Raw genomic sequence first — 11,078 nt, forward strand, 5'->3', positions numbered from 1 at the left:
CCAAGTGATACGGTAGTAAACCCGAAGGGTGGGAACAACCATGTTATGGCGGTTACAACAAAAAGTGGGAGAGGCGGTGATGTGAATGCCTCAAAATAAAAGCAAATCTTGGATGATGATATTGAGTTGCAAGAAGATGAAGTCCCTTTGGTAGTTGAAGATGTGATTGATGATAATGTGAACAAAGAAGTGATGATTGATATTCAAGATGTCGAGGTGGAAATTCAAAATGATGTGAACCCGTCTAGGGAACACATAATAGACATGCCGGAGCCAGTTGTTCCAAAAGCCAAGGCTCCTTTGCCAAGGCCACCTCCACCTTATCCTCAAAGGCTTGCAAAGCAGAAAAATAAGAATCAGTTTAAAAAGTTCATTGACATGATGAAGAGCTTGTCCATTAATATACCTTTGATGAAGGCTCTTAAACAAATGTCGGGCTATGCAAAATTCATGAAAGACTTGGTCACAAAGAAGCGTTCTATGGATTGTGAAACTATAAAGATGACTCACCAAGTTAGTGCTATAGTGCATTCAATGGCCCCGAAGCTTGAAGATCCCGGTGCTTTCACCATTCCTTGCACCATTGGGAGTGCGGATTTTGCTAAAACTCTATGTGATTTGGGGGCTAGTATCAATTTGATGCCCTATTCTGTTTTCAAGACTTTGGGTATCGAGCAACCGAGGCCGACTTCTATGAGATTACAAATGGCAGATAGAACAATGAAGAGACATTGGGTATTATTGATGATGTGCTTATCCGGGTGGACAAATTTATCTTGCCAGCTGACTTTGTAATCTTGGACTGCAAGGTGGACTATGAAGTTCCTATCATATTATGAAGACCTTTACTAGCTACGGGGAAGGCATTGGTTGATGTGGAAGCAGGGGAACTCACCTTTCGGTGGGTGATGAAAAGGTGGTTTTTCATGTGCGCAAATCAATGAAGCAGCCCAATAGTACCGAGGTGTGCTCTTTTGTTAACCTCGTCACATCAGTGATAATTGATTACACCAGTGCAATGATCAATGTAGAGGACCCATTGGAGGCCATACTATTGAATCTTGATGTCAGTGAGGATAAAAGCCGGGTGGAGTACGTGAATGCTTTACATGGAATGGGCTCTAATTCTTATGAGCCTAGGAAATTATATTTGGACCTCAAGAATAGAAAGACTCCACCAACTAAACCTTCAATTGAGGAGCCTCCGGTGTTGGAGTTGAAACCACTGCCTCCACACCTCAGGTACGAGTTCTTAGGCTCAAATTCTACTTTGTCAATTATTCTTTCTTTTTGTCTTACTAACCTGTAGGTTGATGCCACATTGGCGGTGCTTCAAAAGCAGAAAAAGGCAATTGGATGGACTTTAGCTGATATTCGGGGGATAAGCCCCGCATTCTGTATGCACGAGATTATTCTGGAAGATGATGCAAAGCCTTCCTTGGAGCATCAAAGGAGGTTGAACGAGTCAATGCAAGAAGTTGTGAAAAGGAGGTGATCAAGTGGTTGGATGTCGGGGTTGTGTACCCCATCTCTGATAGCTCTTGGACTTCACCGGTGCAATGTGTACTAAAGAAGGGTGGCATGACCGTGGTTGAAAATTCACAAAATGAGTTGATTCCTACCAGAACCGTCACCGATTGGAGGGTATGCACGGATTACCGCAAGTTGAACAAAGTGACCCACAAGGATCACTTTCCTTTGCCTTTTCTTGATCAAATGTTAGATCGACTTACTGGGCGTGCATTCTACTGTTTCTTGGATGGGTATTCTAGGTACAACCAAATCCTGATTGCTCCGGAAGATCAGGAGAAGACCACATTCACTTGTCCATATGGCACTTTTGCCTTCTCTAGGATGCCTTCTGGGTTGTGTAATGCACCGGCTATATTTCAGCGGTGTATGATGGCCATTTTCACCGATATAGTAGAAGACATTTTTGAGGTGTTCATGGACGACTTTAGTGTTATGGGGCATTCATTTGATGAATGCTTGATAGAGTTCTAGCCCGTTGTGAAGAAACCAATCTTGTCCTCAATTGGGAGAAATGTCACTTTATGGTGGAAGAAGGAATTGTTCTTGGGCATAAAATTTTGAAGCATGGAATTGAGGTGGATAAAGCAAAGATCGAAGTAATTTCAAGGCTCCCTCCCCCTACATCTGTCAAGGGATTTCAAAGTTTTCTTGGGCATACGGGGTTCTACCAGAGATTTATCAAAGACTTTTCAAAGGTAGTGAATCCCTTGTGCAAGTTGTTGGAAAAAGATGCCAAGTTCGTGTTTGATGAAAAATGTATGCAAGCCTTTGAACTTCTCAAGCATAAGTTGACCACCACTCCTATCATTATCGCACCTAATTGGAGCCTACCCTTTGAGCTCATGTGTGATGCGAGCAATGTTGAGGTTGGGGAGGTTTTGGGTCAAAGAGTGAACAAAATTTCATCCGATGTACTATGCGAGCAAGACAATGAATGATGCTCAAATGAACTACACGGTGACCGAGAAAGAACTTTTGGCTATGTATTCGCAATGGAAAAATTCCGATAGTATCTTATGGGTGCTAAGGTTATTATTCATACCGACCATGCCGCACTCCAGTACTTGATGACGAAGAAGGATTCCAAAGCTAGATTGATGTGATAGGTCTTGTTACTTCAAGATTTTGATTTGGAGATTGTAGACCGGAAGGGTAGTGAGAACCAAGTGGCGGACCACTTGTCATGCTTGGAGGAGGAGGGGAGGCCTCGTGACGGACTAGAGATTAATGATTCATTTCCCGACGAACAACTCCTTTCGGTGTCGATTAATGATATGCCATGGTTTGCCGATGTTGCTAATTTCCTTGTGACTGGTATATGTGTGAGCTCTCTTATAACCAAAGGAAGAAGCTCAAGCGGGATAGTTTGGATTTCTATTGGGATGAGCCATACTTGTTCAAGATTTGCACGGATGGGGAGATCCAAAGGTGTGTCTCGGAGGAAGAGCAATTGAGTATCTTGGAGGCTTGTCATTCCTCTCCCTATGGTGGCCATCATGGTTGGACGAGGAAGACTTCTAAAGTTCTTAGTTGTGGGTTTTATTAGCAAACTTTGTTCAAAGATGCAGGTGATTTTGTGAAGAGATGCGACGAATGCCAAAGAGCGGGTGGAATTTCAAAGAAAGATGAGATGCCTCTCAATACCATCCTTGAGGTTGATATTTTTGATGTGTGGGGCATTGATTTCATGGGCCCATTTGTTAGCTCTTGTGGGAACACTTACATTCTTATAGCGGTGGACTATGTTTCAAAGTGGGTTGAAGTCGTGGCTTTTCCCAACAATGAGGCTAGGAGTATTGTTGCATTTCCCAAGAAAAGCATTTTTACAAGGTTTGGTACTCCGCGTGCAATCATAAGTGATGGAGGGTCTCATTTTTGCAATAGAGCTTTCGACACTTTGCTTTCAAAGTATGGTGTTAATCACAAAGTTTCTACTCCCTATCATCCTCAAGCAAGTGGTCAAGTTGAAGTCTCCAACAGGGAAATCAAAAGCATATTGTCAAAAATGGTCAATGCAAATAGGACCGATTGGTCAAAGAAGTTGGATGACGCTCTATGGACTTATAGGACTTCTTACAAGACTCTGATTCATATGTCTCCATATCGGTTGGTATTTGGGAAAGCTTTCCATCTACCGGTCGAGTTAGAGCACAAGGCCATGTGGGCTTTGAGGAAGCTAAATCTTGAGTGGGATGTTGCAGCCAATCTTCGTTTGGTGCTCTTGATTTAAAGAACAAAAATGGTGAAGTTTTTAGAGTGAATGGGCATAGGGTCAAGCACTACTTAGGAAAAATTGATGACAACCATGTGGTGGCCCTTCTTTATTTCAAATGATGTGATGGTATCCTGCGTCGTGTCGTGATGTTAAATCAGGCGCTTCTTGGGAGGCAACCGATGTGTTTTCTTCTTGTTTTATTTGATTCTCATTATAGTGTAGGATTGATTTTTAGGCTAACTGGTTGTGAGATGTTACAGGATTGTGTTGGTGCAGTGCAGGACATAGTGGAAAAAGTGTTTAGGCCTCTGAACTTTGCAATGCGGCCGCATTACATTTAGTGCGGACCATACTGGTGAAAGAGGAAATGTCCAACTCTCTGAAGTTTACCACCGTGGCTGCAGTACATTTTGTGTGGTCTGCGGTGGACTACTGCGACCGCATGGCATTTTGTGCAGACCGCAGTGGGTTGCTTGTGTAAACTTGAAAAAGGCTATGTAGTGCAGACCGCGGTCCATTTTGTGCGGTCCGCACTGGGGTAGGTAAGTTGGGCCCCAGGACTTTTTCTATAAATAGTACCTGAGACCCAACGGTTACACTTTTCGATCCTTTGCTCTCAGAAATATTAAAAGCACTGTTCATCTGGCATGTTACTGATAATTCATAGCTTGGACTTGTTAATCTTCATCTCATCTCACATCTGGTAACTTAGTGTCAATTTAATTGCTTTAAATTTTGTTTTTTTCTTTTTCTTTTTGTTTTACTTGGCTATTATTCTTTTTTCTTTTATATATTAAGTTAGGGTAGTTAATCTTTTGATTAAAATAGACATAGGTAGTTAAAATCAATGAGCAATCACTTAGGGACATTACTTAGGTGCAAATTTGGGCTTAAAATCAAAAATACCTTGAACCCTAACTTAGTGCCATAGCTGGGCACTCAGTGCAGACCGCGGTCATTTCTGTGCGGTTCGCGATGCCCTTGTGCGGTCCGCAGTAACATTTTGTGCGGACCGTATTGATGAAAGTCCTGAAAGCTGAACCTTGGGGACTGCGGCCGCACTAAATTTTGTGCAATCCGCATTGGTCCCTGTGCGGTCGCACTACATTTTGTGTGGTCTACATTACTTGGATATAGAGAGTGGGTAGTCTGAACCTCACCTCTGTGCGGACCGCATTGCCTTTTTGTGCGGTCCGCATTGACCCTTGTGCGGTCGCACACCATTTTGTGTGGTTCGCACTGTGTGACTTCTGAAAATTGTCTGCAACTTTTCCTTCCTGGTCTGCAACTCTGTTTCTTAACTGCTTCTATTGATACTAACAAGCCTATTGGATTGTGTTTGTAGACAATGGTGAAACAACGAGGTAAAGGTTCTAAACAACCAGGCAGAGGAGAATCCTCTCAGGGAGGGAAATAGAAAATGGTAAGATTGACTGTTCAAGCCCGGCAAAACATCAAAAACGTGAGGAAAATGATTAAAGCTGCTGATAGGGCCATTGACATGTCTGGGAGTGAGTACGAGCCCTCCTGGGAGATATCTTCAGACTCAATCCCAGAATACATCCTTGACTGGCTGGAGAGGCACAAACTAAGAGACACTCCTCCCACTTCCACAGCTACCCAAGCGTCAGTAAATGTGTCTTATGGGTCGTCTAAGGGCTTAGCTGAAGGCGGTAGGGATGAATACTCCACCTCTCCCACAGCTTCATTATCCGGAGAGGGTGCAGTAGGTGATGAGGAGGAAGTAGGAGGAGAAGAAGTAGTTGGAGAAGGGGGTGAACCTCAAGTGGGAGGCGTTGCTAGAACTAGGAAATCGGAGGCATGGCAAAACCGGTTCGTGAGTGAGGTAGTGTATCATAAATTCCGGGAATGGTGGTCGGTTAGGAAGTTGATCCCGGAGCGGAGTTTTGTTGATAGAGATCTACTGCCTCACAACCCCAATGTGAGGAGGCAGTTTAGGGAAAGAATTAACTGGGGGTACTTTTTGGCTGAATGTGTAGATGCCAACGAGCACTTGGTCAAGGAATGCTACACCAATGTTGCCCACATCAAAAATGGCACAAAAGTGACCAAGGTGCAAAATCAGAAGGTGTTGTTTGATGGGAAAACAATAAATGACTACCTTGGCTTTGATGAAGAGGATGAGACCCTATACATGGCAAAGATGGAACTGGGCGAGGAAGTCCATCTCTGGTTGGCACAGTATCTGGCAATCCCAGGTACCACCCCCGACTGGTTGACTGCGGGCGTCAAGATTCTGAGACGTAGTTTGAACTTCAAGGCAAGGGGGTGGGAAACATTTGTATGTAGCAGGTTCGACCTCACGACTCATGACAACTCTGTCCCTCTTCACCGGCCAATTTTGGTGGCTTCGATTATAGCGGGGTACCCAATCAATGTGGGAAATATGATGTCGAGGATAATTACAATTGTGGGTGCTGAGAATGACAGAAACTTACCTTTCCCCAACTTTTTGACTATGTACTTCCGGGACCTCAAAGTTGAAAAGAGGCCATTCGGCATTAAGGTCAAAGCGAAGGCCCCATTTTCTTGGTACAACATGCAGGGGGATGACAAGCCCTAAAGCAAGAACTTCAAAGGAACAACTACTTCTCCAACTGGCCAGTCTGAAGAGACAGTTGTGGTAGTGGCTCCTACTCAGCCTGCCTCTACCTCTACTAATATCCCTCCTGGACCATCCACCTCAGCAGACCCGGAGATACCATCTTCCTGTGCCTATCTAGTGATTGTCCACCGATAAGCCAGGCTCTTCCGAGTATCAACAACTAGATGGAGACTGCATCATCCAAGTTGTCTACCCTCACTATCACAGTAGAGGCTCAGTCGGCACCTCCACCCCCACAGATCCCCCAGTCCATAGAGGATGCTCTCAAGGAGATTTTAGCCAACCAAAATAAAATCCTCGACACTCAGAAGGTGCTCACAGATGCAGTTGCTTCACACATCCAGGCTCTCAAGGAGCTTGCTAAGGAGCACAAGAAGTTGAGGAAGGCGCGGGCTTCCAAGGAGTCCGTAAAGGCGCTGAGGGTTGATGTTGACAGAATGAAGGCAGATCATCTACCTTTGGACTTATTTCTACAGGACCCAGTAGCACCAGCTCATCCCCATCCCGAGCAGTCCCAGTGGCCTCCCAAGAGGAATAAGATGATTCCCAGAGCGGACGATGCAGTCATCTAGTTAGCAGACCCACCGGAGGCCTCCTCCAGTCAGCCACATGATACACCTCAGGAGCCTATCTAGGACCAGATCCCAGCAGCACAGTAGCAGGCCACAGGGAACCAGTCTGAGGTTCCCAAGCACAGTGAGGACCCAGGGACCACTCAGGAGCCCATGCAGACAGACAGGCCATAGGGAGTCCCTATATCCTTTTTCCCTTTCTCTTTTTGGTGCTTTATTTAGTTTAGTTGGCGTTGGGGACAATGCCAGCTTTATTTGAGGGGGTAGGGGCCCTATTTTTATGAATTCATTCGGATGATTGTATATGTATTTGATACTTTTTATGCTTTCTATATCTTTTCATCTTTGGGTTGTATATAATTTTAACATTCCGTTACATTTATCACACTTTTATTTTACTTTGGGTCTGTATATAAAGTTATGCTACACTGTACATATTCATCTCATCTATTTTATATTCGACAAATCCCCTCTTGTATATATTCATTTTACTTTCCGCAACTTTTCATTCTTAGCTTCTTATTTATGATTCATATCTTCTTGTTTTGAAAGTTTGCAATAAGCCTTTGGTTTTCTTAATGCCACGGTTCCTTTCAAAGGTGGAGTTTTGTGTGAACCGGGTTGCTCTTCCCAATAATGGATGGCGTGACAACCTTCTTAAGGGTTTGAGTCCATTTTTATTTTTTGTTTTTAGTAGTTAAGGGTGCCTCAAGCAAAGCTTCACTTGGGCCTAGCACATTTGCCTTTGATCTTATGGTCAAAAATAAATTGTTGTATTTAGAATGGTGAAAGTCGTGACCTTGAGACTCTTGTGTTGATCGATAATCATCAAGTGGTTTTTCGGGACCAGTGTGTGCTCAAATCTTATCTAAGGTCGTTGTGGGCCCCGACTCTATGTCTTTAGCGATCTCATAGCTTGTGTGGTGAGTAATTGCATTGCAAGCCCAAGTCCCGAGCCATTGGTCTAGAACTTGCCCTGAATGTTTGTTGAGGCGAAATCCTAAGTGAATTATGACTTGAGTCATGATTATAAGCTCTCCTTGGTCCAAATGATAGCTTGAACACTTCCATAACCTACCAATGAGATCCCTAGTCAACCCTTTTGAGCCTTAGACCTTTTCCCTTCAAGACCCATAATACAAGCCTATACCCATTCTAAAAGATACCCTCTCTTGGCACCCGATCTTTCCTTTAGCACATGGCAAAAGCATAAGTTTGGGGGAGAGATGAGAATTGCAATAAAGTGGTAAAAAGGCACAAAAATAAAGAAAAACGAAGGCAATGAAAAAGAAAGAAAAGCAAAAAGACAAAAAAAATGTTCAATGTGAAAAAGAATAAAAAGGGACTCAAGAAAAGCAATGAATGAAAGGTGTGGAAAGTTGAAAAAAAAGGAGAAAAGCTTTGAAATATATAAGAAAGAGTGACAGTGTGTCTCTCTAACCCCTTAGAAATAAGTGAAATGATTCAAAGAGTCAAGTGAATGTGTGCCAAATGAAACAAAAGAAGTGCTTAAGGGAAGATGGAACCTACTTAGACCAAACATCTCCTACCCTGAACTAAAAGCCTTCACAATGTCTCCACAAAAGCCCTATATGATCTTGAGTTGAATGAAACTTACATTAGTGGTGACTCACATAAGGGGCAAGCATATGGTACTTAGAGCCGGACTTGTGACTTTTTCTTGAGAGAGATGAGTGGATTTCCAATAACCTTGTTCTGAGTGCCACTATTCTAAAGGTGAGGTTTGCTGAGTGAGAGTTGAGGATGTGTGAGTTTGGGTTCCACAATGACCAAAGTAATAGAAAGAGTTCTTTGATGTGTTGAGTCAATTCTTGATGCTCTTGTGTCGCACTTAATCCATGGAGTTTCAAAGAGTAAAAGTTGTTAATGATTCATTTGTATTGAGGGCAATTGTTAGTCCCAATTGATACTAGATGAGGTTACTTTAGGATAGCTGAAATTTTCTTGGATGTTCTCTTAAGGGGTGAGTCTTATTTTATTTGCTTGAGGACAAGCAAAAGCTTATGTTTGGGGGAGTTGATAACTAGGGATTTTGATGCATTTTATACTCCTTCTTGCTTATGTTTTGATTGGAAATTCGTACAAAATAGTCCCAAAAGGCTCACAAGTTGTGTTTGATTGCAGGTTTAATCAACAAAGTGACAAGATGTCAAAGATCAGCTCAAAAGGAGTGAAACTTGCACAAATACCAAGACAAGACAAAGCTTAGGCAAAACAAGCCCAATGCGACCGCACACCATTCTGTGCGGTCCGCACAAGGGGGTTCAGAGAGGAGGCATTCAGGCAAAAAGGGCAATACGGCTGAACTAGGTTTTGTGCGGTCTGCACTAGGATCAATGCGGTCGCACTCGATTTAGTGTGGTCCGTAGTAAGAAGGATCAGAGAGTGCCAACTTTTGAGTTTCAAGCCAATGCGGTCCGCGCTCCATTTCATGCGAACCGCACTAGAAGCCTCCGCGACCACAGTCCTTTCTTTGCGGTCTGCAGTGCCTGAGTCAGAGAGATGGTTTTCAAGTGCAGAGCCTTAGTACGGCCGCACACCATTTTGTGTGGTCCGCACTAGCCCCGCAAGGGTATTTTTGTCCAAATTTTTCAGCTTAGTATAAATAGCTTCTTTTCCCATTTTTAGGGTATCAGATAGTTTTTAGCTGTAGTTGCGCTCGTTAGTTTGAAGTCTTTAGCTATTTTGGGAAATTTTATCTACATTTCAACATTGAATCTTATTTTTTATCTTAGTAATTATTTAATATGAGTTGTTCTTCATCTATTTCTTGCTTTTCTTCTTCAATGATGAGTAGTTAAACCCATAAGCTAGGATTGTGGCTCAACCCTAGTGTGGGTAATTGATGGGTCTAGTATTTTAGGGCTAGATTGACTATGGGTGTTTGATATTTGGGCTAATTTCATGTTTAATTGTTGAATTAGTGGTTGCAAACACTAGTTTGTGTTTAGTTTACTTGAGCTCTTCTTGAGAAAGAGAACTTGAGTCTCTGAAATTGGTCCAACAAGGAATTGGGGCGTACTCAAGAGATTGATAGCTCCAATTAAAGGGTTAAACCTTGAGAGAGTAATATCCGACTTGAACCTTGATTGCTTGTGCAAATTTGCATACCCAATTGGTCTTGAGAAAGTTAATTCGGGCAAAATCACTCGAACCACCGAGAGATGTAGAGTGGGTAAAATCGTGCAACGGTCATATCATACTCCCCAAATATGTCAATCATGCCTTAGACTCAAGTATCCGTTAATTGACCACCTAGGCAGAAGTCACTACCCTAGTGCCTTTTAAACCATTTGAGCAACCCGCAACATTTTACTCTTAGCTTATTCTAGTTTAATTCACCATTGTAGTTTGATAAAAATAGAAGTAAAACAAAAACCCAAAAATGTTTAGAAGTGTAATTTGGAACACGTACACAACCCTAAATTATATAGATACCCAACTCCAACTTCTAGCTCTCTGTGGAAATCGATCCCGACCCTAAATCGGGTAAAAGCTGCTTCGATCCTCTCTCGCTACTCAATAGTAGTGCAGGGTAGGCTTCGATCAGGAAACAGAGATGAAGGCAAACCACAAGGAAGTACCACTCATAACAAGGATGATAACCGGGGATCTCTTGATATCCTGAGGATCTCTTAGTATCCTCAATATATGCTAGGGATCTCTTGGTATCCCAATGATCTCTTGGTATCCTCAATATATGCTAGGGATCTCTGGGTATTCCGAGGATCTCTTGATATCCTCAATATATGCTAGGGATCTCTTGGTATCCTCAATATACGTGCTAGGGATCTCTTGGTATCCCGCACCTCAGTTCAGATCATAAATACGTACAGGGGATCTCCCAGGATGTCGTCCCGTAGTCCCAAGATAAAAACACACAGCAGCAACACAAGAATACCCAATTAAGCTAAATTTCGTACCAAGTAAATAGTTAATTCTAGCCTAACATGCTTCACGTAATGCAATTAAGGCAGTTTAAGTAAATAGGCAATTAAGTCAACTAAACATGCTTTTTTAAACTAGCAATAGGCTAAATTCACAAGTAGAATAAAACAGGAAAAAAGAAATCAATTGAAATACTTAAGGAAAAATCGAATTTTCAACAATT

This window comes from Nicotiana tabacum, chromosome 10 (genome assembly GCF_000715075.1).
Source record: "Nicotiana tabacum cultivar K326 chromosome 10, ASM71507v2, whole genome shotgun sequence".
Taxonomy (NCBI): Eukaryota; Viridiplantae; Streptophyta; class Magnoliopsida; order Solanales; family Solanaceae; genus Nicotiana; species Nicotiana tabacum.